General features: G+C 43.1%; 1 protein-coding gene across 1 annotated transcript in view; it reads left to right on the top strand.

Annotated features, from left to right (window-relative positions):
- Positions 1–17467, top strand: part of ERICH3 (glutamate rich 3) — a gene marked incomplete at its 3' end in the record, with an annotated part of 94203 nt that overhangs the window by 11729 nt on the left and 65007 nt on the right. The gene's annotated exons all lie outside the window — the stretch shown is intronic.

Here is a 17467-nt window from a genome sequence, read left to right on the forward strand (position 1 = left end):
CAGAGCATGAGGGGCACAGGTTTCTACAGAACGTCTGGGTTCATTTCCTAAGCTGGAAGTAGCATTAAGAAATTGAAAGAACACGTCTTGGAGAAGAGTTTTCAGTGTGGCTGAGACATAAGTAAGACGTCTGAGGAAGCTGTCTCTAATGTGATAGCTAGCAGAATATCAGGAGGCGGGGATGTAAAACAGTGACATGTCTTACTGATTTAGGTGTCTTGTCACAGCATGCTGTAAGCCCACATCACATACAAGTGACCCGCCCTAAGTTAAAGCTTCTGCTGTCACACCGTTTGAACATGTCTCTTGTTCATATTTGACACCTTAAGTGGAAAAGTACGCATTAGGGCTTTTCTTTCTAACTGATATTTGTTTAAAATATTTAAGTCAGAAATTGAATTATTATTCCTGATAAAGTCATTATATATATATATATATATATATATATATATATATATATATATATATATATATATATATATTCCAGCCATTGCCCCTCTCCTGATTAGCCCTCCCACAGTTTCTCATCCCATTTCTCTTCTCCCCAATCAACAAGAGGATGTTCCTCCTTCAGGGCTCCCCTTTCTCTGGGGCCTCAAGTCTCTCTGGAGGATTAGATTCATCTTCTCCCACTGAGGCCAGACCGGGCAGTCCTCTGCTGCATATGTACTGGGGTCCCTCACCAGCCTGTGTATGCTACCTGTTTGGTGTCTCGGTCTCTGGGAGCTCCCAAGGTTGTAGGTCCATTGAGATTGCTGGTCTTCCTACAGGGTTACCCTCTCCTGCAGCTTCTTCAGTCTTTCCCCTAATTCAGCCATAAGGGACACTGACTTCAGTCCAATGGTTGGCTGTAAGTATCTGCATCTGTTTCAGTCAGCTGCTGGTAGGGCTTCTCAGAGGACAGCCATGCTAGGCTCCTGTCTGCCAGCACAGCGTGGCATCAGTATTAGTGTCAGGGATTGCTGTTGGCCCAACCCCCATGAGATGGATGCTGAGTTGGGCCGGTCTTTAAAGTGCCTTTCCTTCAGTCTCTTCTCTGTTTTCATTCCTGCAGTTCTTTTAGACAGGAAGAATTCTGGGTCAGAAATTTTGACTGTGGGTTAATAACCAGTCCCTCCAGTTGAGGCCCTGTCTGCCTACTGGAGGTAGACTCTTTGAGTTCTCTCTCCCCAATGTTGGGCATTTTGGCTAAGCTCACCCCCACTGAGTCCCTCATTTCCCAGGTCTCTGGTACTTTCTAGAGTCCCTCCACCTCCCACCCCTGAGACTAAAATTTCCATTCATTCTCCTGGCCCTCTGGGCTTCTCTCCTGTTTCCCCCCTCCATACCTGATGCTACTCCCCTTTCCCCTCCCTTTCCCCTCTTCTACCTAGATCGCTCCCTCACCCCTTCCCTCCTTCCCTCCCCACCTCCCTCCCCACCTCCTTCCCTCCCTCTGGCCCCTGCGATTATTTTCTTCCTCTTTCTAAGTGGGATTGAAGTATCTTCATTTGGACCTTTCTACTTATCACACTTCTTAGTGTCTGTGGGTTCTATTCCAGGCATGTTGTACTAATAAACACTTATCAGTGAGTATGTACCATGCATGGGATGCTGTCTTTGTAACATTCATCTCTACACATTCTGCGTTCCTGCCAGTCAATCTGGGGTCATTGACCCAGGCTAGAATCTTCTAGAACAAGACACAGGGAGAGGGTGATGCTGTATGAGAAGCTGGACACTGAAATTTCATGTTTGGGGCAGAAAGGAAAACCAAAGGTCTGAAGTTTCTGGGCTCAATGTGAGCATGAGGCAACAGCCCAATTCCGGAGCCCCATAAGGGGAAGCAGGAAGGCTCAGACAAGTTGTAGAGACAGACCCTGCAAGAGACTCAGGAATGCAGGGGGCAGGCAGAAGCTTGGAAAGGTCAGACCCTCTCTAGGAGACAGGGTGAGTCTTCTAACTTTCTGAAACTTGCCTTTTTCATTTGCGTTCCATTCTTTGTGTGTGTGTGTGTGTGTGTGTGTGTGTGTGTGTGTGTGAGCAAAATCTGTGAAAGAAAAACTTAGGGAAGGAAAGACTACAATAAAAACATTGAACGTGGGATAGAGGAAAGCTACAGTTCCCATGTTCACATCCATTTCACTTCCTACTGCCTCCAATAGGCCCACCTCCTAACCTCTCCCTTCCTCTACAATGTCATCCCAGCAAGACTCCAACACGGAACTGATGTGTCTGCTTGCTCAGAGCTCTTGGGATCTGGTTGTTTCTGGAAGTGTCATTTCACCTAGAAGTGGAATGAACTGATCGCATGGATGTTTTAAAATTTGGTCAAGCTGACACTGAAAATGAACAACCACTATATACCTGCCCCCTCACATAAAACAGAGAGACAGACACACAGACAGAAATACTTTGTAGAATTAGAATTATTTTCCTGTTTGAACTTGGGAAAGTTTGTTTTTCTTTATGTTGTTTATTTTTTCATTTATTTTTTTTGTCCATGAGGCTGATTAATACCTCTCCTGAAGACATATTGGCACATAATAGGGATTTGATGTGGAAAGTATATATATATATATATATTACCAGCTTTAAGGCTTTAATTCTTAAAGTATGTCAACCAAAAATACAGTATACTGCTCAAAACAAGAGGAGGAGATTCCATGGGGGCTCTGGAATGGTGCAGTGGTGTAGAGCAGGCAAGTCAGGAGAGGGAGAAGCTGTGTTAGAAGACATCCTGGCTGGATGGTAGAGAAAGGGAACCTTGCTGTGCTCTCTCACCCTTAGCATTTAGATGGCCATTCTCCTCTGTAAGACAAGCCTGACTCGCCCCCTTCACTTGGCATGACACTTGCCCAGTTTCCTTCTTCTTGCTCAAGTCTTGTTTAGTTCCTTGGACTAAGCCATGGTCTTCTTCCAGCCATTCTTGACCCTTCTCCTAGAGCACAGGCAGGCACGTAGCTGGCCCATAAGTTTATGTTGTAGCTAATGTCAATACTGCGACATCCTTGCTTCTGGCTAACCTGGCCATTTGCTTATGAGGCCATATTTAATTCGCACTAGAAGGTCCAGATCCTTAAGACAGAGTTATTCTCTCTCGGATGATGAGGCCGAGATTAACAGCAATAAAACAACGTGTTGAAAGCCAAAGAGTAGAGATGGAAATAGAAAACTTAAACTGTAACTTTCTGTTTCCAAGGGGTAGGAAATCTGAATAATGCATGTATAACTTTGTCTCCAAAAAATGGTTAGAAGCACCTGACTTTAAAAGAACTATATGTTAAGCAAGATGTGGTGGTACACATCTTCAGTCTCAGCACGTCCTAGCACTTGGGAGGCAGCAGCAAGCAGATCTCCGAGTTCAAGGACAGCCTGGTTTACATAATTCCAGAGTACCTAAAACTATGTAGAGAGATGCTGTCTTAGACTGACATCAGACAGACAGACAGGAAATATATTTGGAAAGGAATGTAAAGTTTGTTACAAACAAACATAAAAACGGATGTTAGACACATTTAGGACAACTTTCCTTTTTCTCCTATATGTTTTATAATATGTTTATTATGTTTATTGACTGCTCAGTTGCTGGCGTGCTCACCTATTCCATGTTTAGTAGTTGCTCCTGATAGGCTAGGGGGTTGAGAGCCATGTACTATGCTTATGTTTGCCTGAGGTCAGAGGAAGGGCTTAATCTTGACTGGGAACTCACTTGAAGAATTGCAGCTCCACAAAAGCATATAAAATCAAAGTTCAAAGTTATCTTATTGAATCCATATTTTGTTTAGAAGCAAACTGAGAGTTACCAAGGGGAAAATTCAAGTTGCATTATTTTTAAAAAAGGGAAGGAAAAGGAAAGAGTATTGTAACCAGTCATGACATCCTAGGGCCTCTGCATTGTGCTACGTGGGGATGCCTGACTCCTTAGGAAGATCAGATTATATGGAAGTAATTGGGATCCACATTGGATTTCTGAAAGTATCCTGTCTAACTTGGCATCCTGATTATTAGTATTTCATTATTGGAGGATACCCCCAGACTGCAGATCTTGGTCATATTTAAGTGTAACTAAAAACAATATGAGGTTATACAAAGAGAACAGTCTAGTTGCATGTTCACAAAGAGTTGGGTGTTTTCTTCTGTCTGAACACTAGGCCATGAAGAAAACAAGGTCAAGCGTTCTCAAGGAGTTGTAAAGAAAACATGGCTACCTGGCTCCCTAAGAGCCAGGAGACCGCACTGTACCCCAGGTGAGCAGCAGGATGGCCGAACTATCTACTCTTTGAGGGAGAAGTAGGAAGAACCAGGTTTTAGGTGTAGCTCCTTCCAAGGAAGATTTTCCTGCTAATGTGGAAGGTTGTGTGTAGGAATTGGGGTGGGCTCCTCAGGAGGAAGGCCTTGCCTGCGTGTAGGTTAGTTGTCCCTGGACAGCTTATCAGTAGAGAGTGAGGGTGTGAGGGCACAGTGAGCTCTTGAAACAGCCACTGAGCAGTCACGTTCTGCGGAGAGTCTGTGTTCTTCTGGCTTCTGCAGCCACAGACACCCATTTGATGCTTTGACTCCCCAAGGAAGCACAATTTTATGGTCCTTTTCAGTGAAGGATATAAGGGATCAGGGAGCAAAGACGCTTGTGTTTGGCCACCAACCTACTAAATAACCAAATAGCTATGGTAAACACGCTCGGCTTCTAAGCTATGAGCAAGGTGGGTGCTGACTGCAAAATCACGGTAACCTGGCCCTGGCCATGTATTTATTCCCTCTCCAGAACCTCTGCGTAGCTACCATAGAAACGTCTGAGTCTAAGACATATATATATATATATATATATATATATATATATATATATATATATATATGGGAATATTCTTATTTAATTTTTTTTCTTTGGGAGAATCTTCCTCTCTCTTGAGATTTATTTTATTCGTATGGGAATTTTGCCTGTATGTATGTATGTCTGTTCACCATACCCATGTGGTGCCCTCAGAGGCTAGTAAAGGTCATCAGATATCCCGGAACCAGAGTTATGGATGGATGTGAGCCACCATGTAGATACTGGGAACTAAACTCTGGTCCTCTGGGAGAGCAGCCAGTGCTCTTAACCGCTGAGCCATCTCTCCATCCTCTTCCATTGGAGTTTTAAGTACTTATGCTTTGTTAACTCAGCGCACCACCTATGTGCTTCCATTGCCTTTTGGAATTGTCCCTTTGTAGCCTCGTCAAGGGTAAGTCATTCAGTGCACAGACTCCTCAGGGTCCCTCCTCCAGGCCACCGTCACAAACTCACTTCAGCTCAGCAGTGAAAGCAGAAGGTCCTCACTCACGGGCTGGTCACGTCAGCACGTGTGAACTGAGCACACGCCAGACACATACTCTAATGTTTTGCAGTTAGCTCTGGGAGTTGTATCATGGTTTGCATGTTGTCTAGTGTGATTACTGTGGGTACTACAAAATTTTACACATGCTCCTGATAAGAACGGTTGCTTTCTAGAGCTTTCCATCCTCTTACCTTTCCATTAACTGCTTCACTATCTTCTCTTACTTTGAGTTCTTTTTTCTGTAAATGCATATTTTTAAGTGGTTGCATTTTTTTTTTTTCTGTTTAAAGACATAGAAGGTTTAAAGGAAAAGAGCTCAGAGCCACACAGCACATCTTACTTGGAGCTGGTATGTGACAGGCACAGTGCCACACAAAGCTTCCTATTGGTGGATCTCTGAGCACTGTCAAGCTGCCTCGCTACATGCTGGCACAGTGGGAGACCTAGTTTTTAACTAGTCATTTCAAAGCGCTGTATTAAGGCTATAAATAAAATAATATTATGGCTGGCCTCTGAATGCATTGTTAGAATACGCTGGGAAAATTGTAAATCAATATTTAGCATAATTGCTGAGACCTGGCAGGGTTAGATACCAATAAAAAGTACTATGTGGTGTTTTTAATGGAGGAGTACTGGGACGCTCTCAGCTCAGTCACCCGTACAAAGGAGCAGGCTTCAGAGTCCTGCTCTAATTCTCGCTGGCAAAAAAGTTTCCTTATAAAAGACTGGAAATTAATCGACCTTCACATTCATTGTTCTGCGTTGGTTTTTCTCCGACTTTCCTCAGAAGGATGTATTTCACCCCCACCTTCAAGGGACTTTGTTTTCCAAAGTGGTTGTGTACGCTTTGCAAAGATGCTCCCTCAACACTGGGGACATAATGGCCACTGGAACATTCTGCTTGCTAACAAAGCAGGAGGATGTGCAAGGAGACGTCAAACATTTTCTTCCTGCTGTCAGGCTGGCAGTCATTTCTCTGCAAGGGTAGAAAGAAGGCTGTGCCCTTCACCTGTGCCTCCCATAAATGATAGGAATATGCACCCAAGGGTCACACAATGGATTCTGAAGCCAGGCTCCACATTAGAAAGGCTAGCGGAAGGAATCCATAGAAATCCAGAGCCACCGAGCCTTAGTATGTGACCCCTACTCAGGCAGAAAGTCAACAAGTACTATGGCCACTCCTGGGACAGTCTGGCTTGTTTTTATGTCTTTGATTCATGTTTATCAATGGATCACACTCTCTTTTATAAGTTTATACTCTCTGAATATAAAATGATTGGGTTAGACAGATCCTAGGTGGCCATTTAGGTATGCAGATTTTACATGCAAATGATGTCACAATACCACAAAGTAAATATATGTTCAGACCTGAAAGCAAGCCTTTCATGGCAGGAAGTAGGCACTGAGGAGTGTCAGGGGAAGAAGTTGGGGTTTCCCAGGGGCCGTGTGTGTGGGTGTGGGGGTAGGACTCAGTCTGACCTTCAGGGCTCTGTTTCTTAGCCTGTATTTATTTCATCAAATCTTGCATTAAGTAGGAAGCAATATGGGTTGTCCTGCTGTAAACAACAGCAGGAAGTTTACTGTATATCTTTAGAGGTGCAGCCTGGTCTCGTATTTACTAAATTTTCTAACATTTACATACCAGTCATGAAGTTTTCAATGATAGGAAACTAAATTCTGTGGACTGTGTTCTGCTTACTGGTACCACTCTCGGCTGTTTACTTTGGAGACGATGTTTCAACTTAGGTACATTTACTATTCCACTAGGAATCTTGTTGAGATCCAAACCTTAGATTTGGTGGACTGAGAAAAACATCACAGGTTCATTCACAGGGAGCTAGAATTCCACATAGACAAAGGAAGAACCATTTGAGTCAAGGAATAGAGCCTTTCTGTCGTTAACTGCAAGGTGGTGCACAGGCAGACAAGCCAGTAGAGTCTGAGCTTTGTTCAACAAGCCTTCTAGTCACAGTACCTGATTTGAGAGCTGCAGGCACATTGCACTGGTCTGACTTGGAAGTCCGGGTAGGCAGCAGAGCTTTGGCACAGGCCCTCTCGAGCAGTATCAAGCTCTACAAATTGCAGATTTCGTGCCATCGGAAACACAAGACACTTCTCAACCAGACTTTGCCTCTTTATTAATAAATCTGTGCCTGTTCACCAAAGTCTCACCTGATTCTTTTCTGCTGAACATAACATGTACCAGTTTTCTCAGATTGGTAGACAAGGCAAACCTTTCCTTTTATAGTAATGTAAAGAAATACCTTGCATAATATTTTTTAATTGAAATGCATCTGAAAATGACTCTGTTCTTGACACAATTCTTATGTTCTTGTATAAGAGGTAGGAAGTAGGCAAAGAGCTATAAGAGCCCTTAGGTCAAATAATGCATAGGAAGTGTCAGGCAGAGTTCCCTGTGCTCTTGTCCTGAGCTATACCCTCCACCCCCATGATGTATGGCATTATGTGCTGAGAATCTGGATTTTCAGGAAATAAAAAAGAGTCTTGATTTGAGGTATTTGTCACTTTCTGTGGTAAAAATCAACCCACCAGCTTCAGGCCACCAATATCGTGAATGAAATTTTCTCAAAAATTTAACACATATCTCATGTGTCACTGGTTGAGAACACACTCCAGAAAACTGATGTTACTAGTTTTTAGAGTATATAACTTTATATCTTTTATAATTATTTTACGAATAAATAGCCTCTTAGAGTTCATCAAATGAAATTTGTTAAGCCAGTGACTTTGTTAAATTTGCCAAAATCAAAGTTATGAAAGGACTAAAAATAAATAAAATGGAATAATGAAATGTCTAATGTAATATCATCCTGTTCCGACTCCACCTTGCATTTGCTTAACAAGTTCTCAGCCCAGTCTGCCTTTGCAACATTTTAGACTTCCATGGCATAGATTATGGTCCAGATGACTTAACCAAAATAATTGAGAAGATATGTCTAAAACTTCTACCATGTGCTGCCAGGAATGAATGTCTTGGGATTATTCTGCCCCTCATCTAATTGTGATCTAGCTTTGTGGATTTTGCTTTTAATAATGCTGTTTACCCTTGCGCTTGAGCACCAAGAAACTCATTAGAGGCACAAGCCTGTTCTTGGTCTGACCATCAATAAAAAAAAACAAAATAAAACAAAACAAAAACCCCACAAAACTTTTAATCAGGCCATTCACTGTGGCTGCCAATAACTATTATATGCAGATCATTACATAATGCTCTCCAGTTACATACGTCTTCCAGAAAATGATAGAAATTTTTTTTCTTTATATTTGCCCTCGATGGGCATCTAGGCTGATTCTATTCAACTGTAAATAGAGGTTTGCCAAAATGGTGGTGCAGATACCTCTGTGATGTGTGGACGCGCCTACCTGTGGCATAGCTCAGCCATATAGAGGTCTGCACTGTAGTCCTTTGAGTCCTTCCCCCATGTTGGTTTCCAGTTCCACCAGCAGAGTGTGAGGTTCTCTTTCACTCGCCAGCATTTTTTTTGTTGTTGTTGTTGTTATTTGTTTTCTTGATGATGACCATTCTGACTGTGATGAGAAAGAATCTTTAGTTTTGCAGTGCATGCCTGTGTTGTCTGAGGATGTCACACACTTCCTTCATGTTTATTGGCGTTTGCACTCCTTAAATAAGTGTCCCTTTAGCCAGTTTACTGACTGGGTTGTTTGTTGTTTTGAAATTTAGTTTTTGAGTTCTTTATGTGTTCTCAATACTAATCCCCTCATGTATGATTTGCAAAACATTTGTCTATTCTGTCAGCTGTTTCTCTTTCCCATGTAGCTTTGGGAGATGCAGTCTTGTCCGTCTTCTTGGTGCCATTTTTCCTAGTGCTTTGAGACTTTTTTAGTACTTCTTGCTCATGTTAATACTTTTCTACCATTTCTTTTGTTCTAACATTTCAGACTTTCAGGTCCAATGGTTAAAGCTATTGGTGCACTTTGATTTACATACAGGCTGAGAGGCAGGGACTTGACTTCCTTCCTTCATGTGTAGAGACTCAGTTTCCTGAATCATTTGTTGAAGAGGCTGTCTTTTCTCCAAAGAATAGAGCAGGGAAAATCATGTCTCTGCATGGATTTTGCTCCAGCTCCCCTGTTCTTGGTCACCAATGTTGCATCTGTTTTTGAGCCAGCCCCACGTGTGCTGTCCTGGCACTGTTTCTTATAAACCTCTTCTCTATAGGCTTCTGTCATTAAGGGGTTACAGAGTTTTCCAGATTCTGTTTGTGCATGTATTGAGACAATCAAGCAGTTTCTATTCTTAACTCTACTAATGTGCTATATTGCTTTTATTGATTTACTTATGTTCTACTATCCTCTCACATCCTGCAATGAAGTCCAGATGGCCACATGAATGATCTTTTCAATGTATACTTGAATTCAGTTTGCAAATATTTTGTTGGAAGCTGTTACACCCATGCTCATCGGGGAAATCAATACATAATTTTATGTTTTGTTGTGCTCATAAACAGTTTTGCTCTCAGGGTAACACTGCTTTCAGAAGATGAGTCTTTGGGTATTTCTTTTTTATTTTAAAAGATTAAATATTTATTTATTCATTCTTTTTATGTTTATGCCGTGGTCCCTTGTGGATGTAAGGTGAAAATCTAGAGAATCTGTTCCATCCTTCTAGTACATGGTCATAGAGGTCAAAACTCAGATGGTGAGGCTCATTGGCAAGTGCCGTAGCGCACAGAGCCTCCTATGGACACCCATCCCCGCCTCTCCCTCATAATTTGTGTAATGGTTTGAGAAACACTGTTGTTACTTTGTTTTCTTTTTAATTAACAGACCAATTACTTCCTTATTAACTAGCAGACTAATGACTTCTTTATTAATTTAGCACACTAATAATTACTTCAGTTGCATTGCTTGCTATAGATCTGTTTAAGAATTAATTTTTATTTTTAAATTTGACAGGGTATATATGTCTATAAATTTATATACTTCTTTGAAAATTTTCAACTTATTGGAATGCAGGTTTGCAGAGCATACCCCAGTAATTTTCTGAGGTTTTTGTTTTTGTTTTTGTTTTTTTGCTATCAGATGTTATATCTCATTTTTCATCTCTAAATCTATTAATATGTATCCTCTCTCTCTCTCTCTCTCTCTCTCTCTCTCTCTCTCTCTCTGGCTAATTTGGATAAGGATTAATTAATTATAATCAGATTATTTTAAGAATTAACTCTGTTTCACTGATTCTTCTATTATTCATTTCCATTTTTAAACCTCTGCTTTGACCTTCATTATTTTTATGTTTTTTTTTTTTTACTTTTTTTATTTCAAAGACCTTTAAATAAATTCACTGCATTACTTACTTGAGAGTTCCCTGACTGTCTTAATCAGGGTTTCTATTCCTGCACAAACATTATGACCAAGAAGCAAGTTGGGGAGGAAAGGGTTTATTCAGCTTACACTTCCACATTGCTGTTCATTACCAAAGGAAAAGGAAGTTAGGACTGGAATTCAAGCAGGTCAGGAAGCAGGAGCTGATGCAGAGGCCACGGAGGGATGTTACTTACTAGCTTGCTTTCCTGGCTTGCTCAGCCTGCTTTCTTATAGAACCCAGGTCTACCAGCCCAGGGATGGCACCACCCACAATGGACTGGACCCTCCCCACTTGATCACTAGTTGAGAAAATGCCTTACAGCTGGATCTCATGGAGGCATTTCTTCAAGGGAGGCTCCTTTCTCTGTGATAACTCCAGCTTGTGTCAAGTTGACACAAAACCAGCCAGTACACGGACTTCTTAATTTTTAACATTTGTTGCTATCATCTTCTCTCTTAGGACCACTTTCATCTCATGACAGGGTTCCGTTGTGTTGTATTTTGATTTTCATTGAAAAATAGGACTTTTGAAAGCTTCCCTCAGATTTTTCAGTGATCTGTCATTCAAGAGGAGCAGCTCACCACCAACTGTGTATGAATGTTATGCAGTTTTTCCCCCATTGATTTCTAATTTAATCCAACTGAAATAAGATGAAAATCACAAAATTATTTTAATTGTTTTGTTTTTGTAAAACCTTGCTTATTCCTTACAATATGTTCTGCAGCACTGAGAGGAGCACTTAGTACAGTAGGTCTATGATGACATGGAACACTAGGGTGGTTTTTATTTTTATTTTATATTTTTTAGTCTGGATGACCTATCTACAGGTGAAACGGGGTTGTTGAAATCTACATGAGGTGACATTCTTTACCTCAGCAGATTAATTTTGGTTTAAACTTCTTTCTCTATGGCCATGATTCACAGATTTGTTTTTGTAAATGAGTCCTATATTTCTTGCATATTTTGTTCACTTTTTATTACTGCTTTTCATCTATCTATTTTTCTACCTACCTACCTACTAAATCAAATTTATCTATTTTATCTCTAAGCCCAACTGTTCTTTCTTCCACTCAATTCATTCTAGTGGTAATTAGGAAGGTTTAATTGCCTCCTTTCCCTGACTCCACTGACTGAATGTTGACACTTGATCTCATCCCATCGTCTGTGCTCCAAGGCCATTACTTGGTGCTCATTTTACATTGTTGAAGGTTCTTTAATAATTCTTTGAATTCTTTGTCTGGGGCACCATTGAGGACACTCTTATTGGAGTCTATCTTTGGGAATTGGTAAGTTGTGAATTAGTCATTTTCCTTAACTCTTGTTTTTCATGTATTTCTCAAATGAGATCTGTGCTTCTGGGATCAGGGTGATGGTTGGAATTTTAAAACGTGTTTGGTTCTTTCAGTAGGCATTCTGCAGTGGTTTCTTTTTTTTGTTCATTTATTTACTTATTCACTCTCTTTACATCCTGACTGCTGCCCCCTCTCCTCCCAGTCCCACCCTCACAAACTCTTCCCCTCAATTCCCTCTGCCACTTTTCCTCAGAGAAGGGGAACTCCCCCATTGTTGCCTGTGCCCTGAATAGCTCTCCACCTGACCCTACCTGCCCTTGGGGGTTGGGTGAGGTGGTGCAGAGTCAAGGACGCAGACTGAAGGAGCAAGCTCACCTGAGCACTGCTACAGAGCTCCATTACTACCCTCCACTCACGCCCCCATTGGTCCCAAGAAAGTGTCCATTCTAAATAGCAGTTCCTGATTGGCTGGCATTATTTGCACTACCAATCCTTGGTCTCTCGGGAAGTCCTTCTGCAGGAGATTCTTTTGCACCTGCACAGCCCCCAGGATTTACAAAGAGGTGGCACCCCGCAGTTCCTGCTATACCCCATATGTACCAACTTACCCTGCTACTTCAAGCCACAGCAGGACTAGGTGCACCCTCTCTCACTGAGGCCAGACAAGGCAGCCCAGCTAGGGGAGGGGATCCAAAGGCAGGTAACAGAGATAGCCCCTGCTTCAACTATTAGGGACCCACCTAAAGACCAAGCTACACATCTCCTACAAATGTGTAGTGGACCTAGGTCTAGCCCCTGCATTCCCTTTGGTTGGCAGTTCAGTCTCTGTGAGCCCCCATGGACCCAAATAGTTGAATCTATAGGTCTTTTTACAGTGTTCTTGATGCCCCTAGATTTCTTAACCCTGACCTCCATTCTTCAACAGGACCCCTTGAGCACCACCTGATGTGTGGCTGTGGGTCTCGAATCTGTTTCCATCAGCTGCTGGGTGGAGCCTTTCAGAGGTCAGTTATGGTAGGTTCCTGTCTGCAAGCATAGCAGAGTATCATCAAATGTCAGGGGTTAGCTCTCTCCCATCAATTTGTTTTAAGTTTTCTGCTTGCATTTCTTTTGCTCTTCTTCTTCATCTGCCTTTAGCTGGACCAGTCTTGAACCCTCCCTTTATCTTGTTTCCTCTCACAATTACATTTCCACCATCTGCTGTTCTCTTGATGCCCCTGTACTAACCGGGAGCCTTGGTCTGCTTTTCTCCCTCCATCCCTCAGCACCAGGCAGCTCAGTGTCCAGTGTCCTGTCCTCTCTTTACTTCTCAAACATCACGGGAGACGAGGAAGACACTAATTCCTCATTAGGTATGTTCATGGTGGTCACATCCATCAGCAGCAGGGCGGTGTTTGTTCCCCTGGAGTCTGGTGGGTCGAGATCATGCAGTGTTCTCAGCATGAGGCAGAGAAGAAAGATGCTGTGATACCCCAGTTCCGTAGGGAGGAGGAAATCTAACTCTAACGCAAGTCAGTACTGCTGAAACAGTGTGGTGTCCTGTAATAACAGCCAAAGTGTGCTAGAGATTGGTACAGAAAACAGGGTACAGTTGTCCTAAGTCCATAGGTGTGGGAGGGGGGGCTGGAGCTGCACAGTAGGCAGAGTTCACAGCACACCGAGGAACATGCTGGGTGGGCACATTCCTTACTCTTCTCAGTGTAGTGATGGAACATTTGGCAAAAGCCCTGTGAAGGCAAGGGTTACTTCGGGTCACACTGAGCATGCAGTCCACCATGGTGGGTGGTGGTCACTTGGCACCCACAGTCTGGAAGCAGAGAGATGAAAGCCGGTGCTCAACTTGCTTCATACTTCGTGCGAGTCCACACCTCCCTGTCACAGGGCAGTGCCACTCAGATTTGAGACAGGGTTTCCTACCTGAAACTCTCTTTCAGTCATGCCCGGAGGTTTGTTTCCGTGACGATCCTAGGTCCCACCAGGCTGACTTCAAGATGAACGGGCATTGAGGAAAAGACAGCGTGGCGCTGAGGGCATGTGAAAGCCGGTTAGGAAAAGGTTTGCATCTTGTTAGAGAACATGTACTGAGATTAGGAGTGCTGCAACACCATAAATGTTAAAGCCGGTCTAGTGCTGCCTCACATGGAACTGCGGAAACACTTTATTTGAAACTGGAGGGCAGACAATCTTTGTTGTTAATTGGCAGAGCACTGGCAGGCCCGTGTCTCTAGGCTCGTGTCTATAGAAGTGACGGACAGAGGCAGAGGACATTAGGTTACCTGATCCAGGGATGGGGCTTCGACTGGGGGAGGTGGACCAAGCTGTGGAGGGGAAGTGGGTTGGGAAAGACCACTGTAGAAATGAACTCCTCAGTGTGGTCCAGGAATGGCATTGCCTTCAGAAGGAGCTCCCAGCACTGTCACCTTGTTTGGGAGGTCCCCATTTTAGAGTTTGGAAGAGCTGGCATGCTACTTGTTGCTTCTCTCTCAGGATCCGAAGCGCAATCTCAATTAATTACTGTGTGTGAAGATGCTGGCATGCATGAGATCTTGCTCACCAAGCCTGTGTGGATGCACCTGTAAGCACTGAACCACAAAGACACTGGGCAGGACAGCGTTCTTGAGTGATTTAGACTGTGGTAGAGGTAGGGAGCAAGTGTGAGTTCACATAGGCACGTGTGGTCTGTGTGCGCACATCTCTGGGGTACAGTGGCATCTCTGCACCCTCCCTTACAGAATGACCTAAAAATATCAGCAGTCTCTCTCAGTAGATGCTCGTGACTAATGATGATGACTGTGCCTCTCCTTTGCCTCAGATTTTTATGGGATAGGGGCCAGATGGAGGAACTGTTCGGAATTGCTGCGTTTCATGTCTATAGGTCCCTGTTTGCACACCCTGCCTGGTGCGTGGTGAGGGTTCCGGGATATGTGCTGAAAAGCCACAGCTGGGAAAGCAGGGCTCACAGTGACTCAGCAACAGGCTCTGAAGGGTGTGCACGGAAGCTGGGGAGTGACCAGCACAAAGTCACACAGCAACCTTTGTTTCCTCCTGGGCACTCTTCCAACATCCGAATCCAGAGAGCAGAGAGCAGAGCCAACCTTCTGCACCAGGAATCTGGGGTTATCCATCATACTAAAAAAACAAAACACAACAAGACAAGAAAGCTGGACTGGTCTGCACCATGACTGGTAGGCTCTAGGTGAATGGGATGACCTTTTAGTGAAGTGATTCAGATGGGGTCAGTGATGGACAGTGAGTAAGAGAGATCACAGGTCAGCAACAGGCTGACATTGAAGGCCAGCTCTGACAACCGACACATACACAGGGAAGGAAGCAATTTGGTCACCCCATCCAGGTCAGGTGACCTCACCTGACCCAATACAGAAAACAAAACTAGAAAATGTACAGTGGCCAGATGGAGCTCTGCTAACCCGTGTTAGTGGTCTGCTCAGTCGATCTCTTATAACTGGGCTGATGTTGAGACCTTTGTCGTCATCTACAGATGTCATTCTTCAGAGCCACAAAATGGAGTCACACACACACACACACACACACACACACACACACACACACACACATTTATAATTTTGTGTTGGGCCACATGTGGCTCAGTAGAAGGAAAGACACATTAGAAACGAAGAGGAGCTATAGGCCCATGCCAAACACACAAGAGTGGAGCCAAAGGAATCGGAGCACAGTCTTGGTCATACAGCCAGGGTTCCTTTCTCTAGAAACTGAGGCTTGAAAAGCAGCAGGAGGCTGACTTTTTAAATTATCTGTCAACAACTGACCATTGAGCTAGGTGTGTGCATCATTCATTAGATACAATTTCTTATCAATTAATCTATTAGTCTACATTTCTAGCATAAATATAAATATTCAGCCATTGTCTGAAAGAACAATCACCAGTGCTGGGTGAGCCTGGTGGGTGTGGTGTGTCTGCCAAGTTATCACAACTGTCTATGTGAACCTGGACAGCGGGTGTGGAAGGAGTTCTTTTATAGGCAAAATCCCAACCAGGGACCCACATTTTCCCCTAAATAGAAATAGATAGAAAACAGATGAGTATAAAAATGTCCAGCTTTCTCTCCTTCAGCCTCAGTGGGACTGAGGGTGGGCCGTCCTGCACACAAACCCCTTCAGCCTCACTGGGACTGAGGGTGGGCCGTCCTGCACACAAACCCCTTCAGCCTCAGTGGGACTGAGGGTGGGCCGTCCTGCACACAAACCCCTTCAGCCTCAGTGGAATTGGAGAATGGCATCCTGCACACACACGTTTCTCTGGTAGGACTAGGGGTGCGATATCCTGCTCACACACATTTCTGGAAGGAGATGACAGAACAAAGGATGGTTATAATTGGGGTGCTACCAAAGGTGACTGGGCGTTGGTTTTAGAACCTAAATATTTAACACGTTATGAAGCCTGAATTAGAAGGGTCGCTTTGTTCATCGATAGAGAGGCTGAGGCCCACATCGCCTTCCCAACTATTTAAACCTCACTTTATTTAATCAGGGTTTCAATATCCTTGTTATTACAAAAGTATTGGTTTTTATTTTTTTTTAACATGGGCCTTTTTTTAAAGGCCTTGTTTAAGACAGAAAAAAGACTGTATATGATATTCCTATAATGATTTTATCTTACGGATCTGTGAACTGTGCAGTCGGGATTGTTAGGACTAAGAGGCACCTGCTCACCTTTTGGAAATGAAGAACTGAAAAGCGATTCTGAGATTCAGAAAGGGTAAGGGATATGAGGCTGACCTTTCAGAGACAGGAAACCTTTGATGAACTGTAGGACACCAAGACAGTTCATTTAAAAGATGGCTTCAAAGCATCATCTCAGGCTGGTTTTGTGTGAGACTCTTGGGTTGTCTCTTTACAGAAACCCAGGGAAAGAATGGCTTCTGCAGCTGTCATGTCTGCAGCCTTCAAGTGGTACCTTGGCTTCTGGGCCTTTGTTATAGCTTTGCAGTTTGCAGTCTTCTGACCATTTGGCAGCATGGAACTTTTCTGAGACGGACTGCTCAGGACTGTTAAGGAGAAAACAGACAGGAAAGGTCACCAATTTAATCTCCACATAATTAAAGGTCTTCAAACAGCTAAATAAAATTCCTGTTAACATTCTCCCCAGCCTACAAGTCTCTACTTTAGCACCAGAAGGAGTTAGGAAACAGCTCTACAAGTGTTCAGGGTGTAAATCATGCTATAGTTTATGCATTTTTTAGGACAGGGCTGTAGTGAGGTTTAATACACACACATGTATATACATGCATGTACACATATATGTGTCTATATGTCTGCATGTACACACACGTATATACATATATGTACACATATTATATAGATCAAGCTGGTCTCTAACTGAAATCCTCCTGCTTCTGTGTCTCCAGCGAGCAGAATGCTGGGATTGTAGATGTGTGTCAGTACATCTGGCTTCCTCTAATTCTTAAAGTGTCCTAAAATTTTAAGATATTCCATACATTAAAGTTTCAGTACTAGACACTGTGTTAATAAAATCGTGTAGACGGATATGAATA

The sequence above is a fragment of the Micromys minutus genome (genome assembly GCF_963924665.1).
Source record: "Micromys minutus genome assembly, chromosome: 4".
NCBI lineage: Eukaryota > Metazoa > Chordata > Mammalia > Rodentia > Muridae > Micromys > Micromys minutus.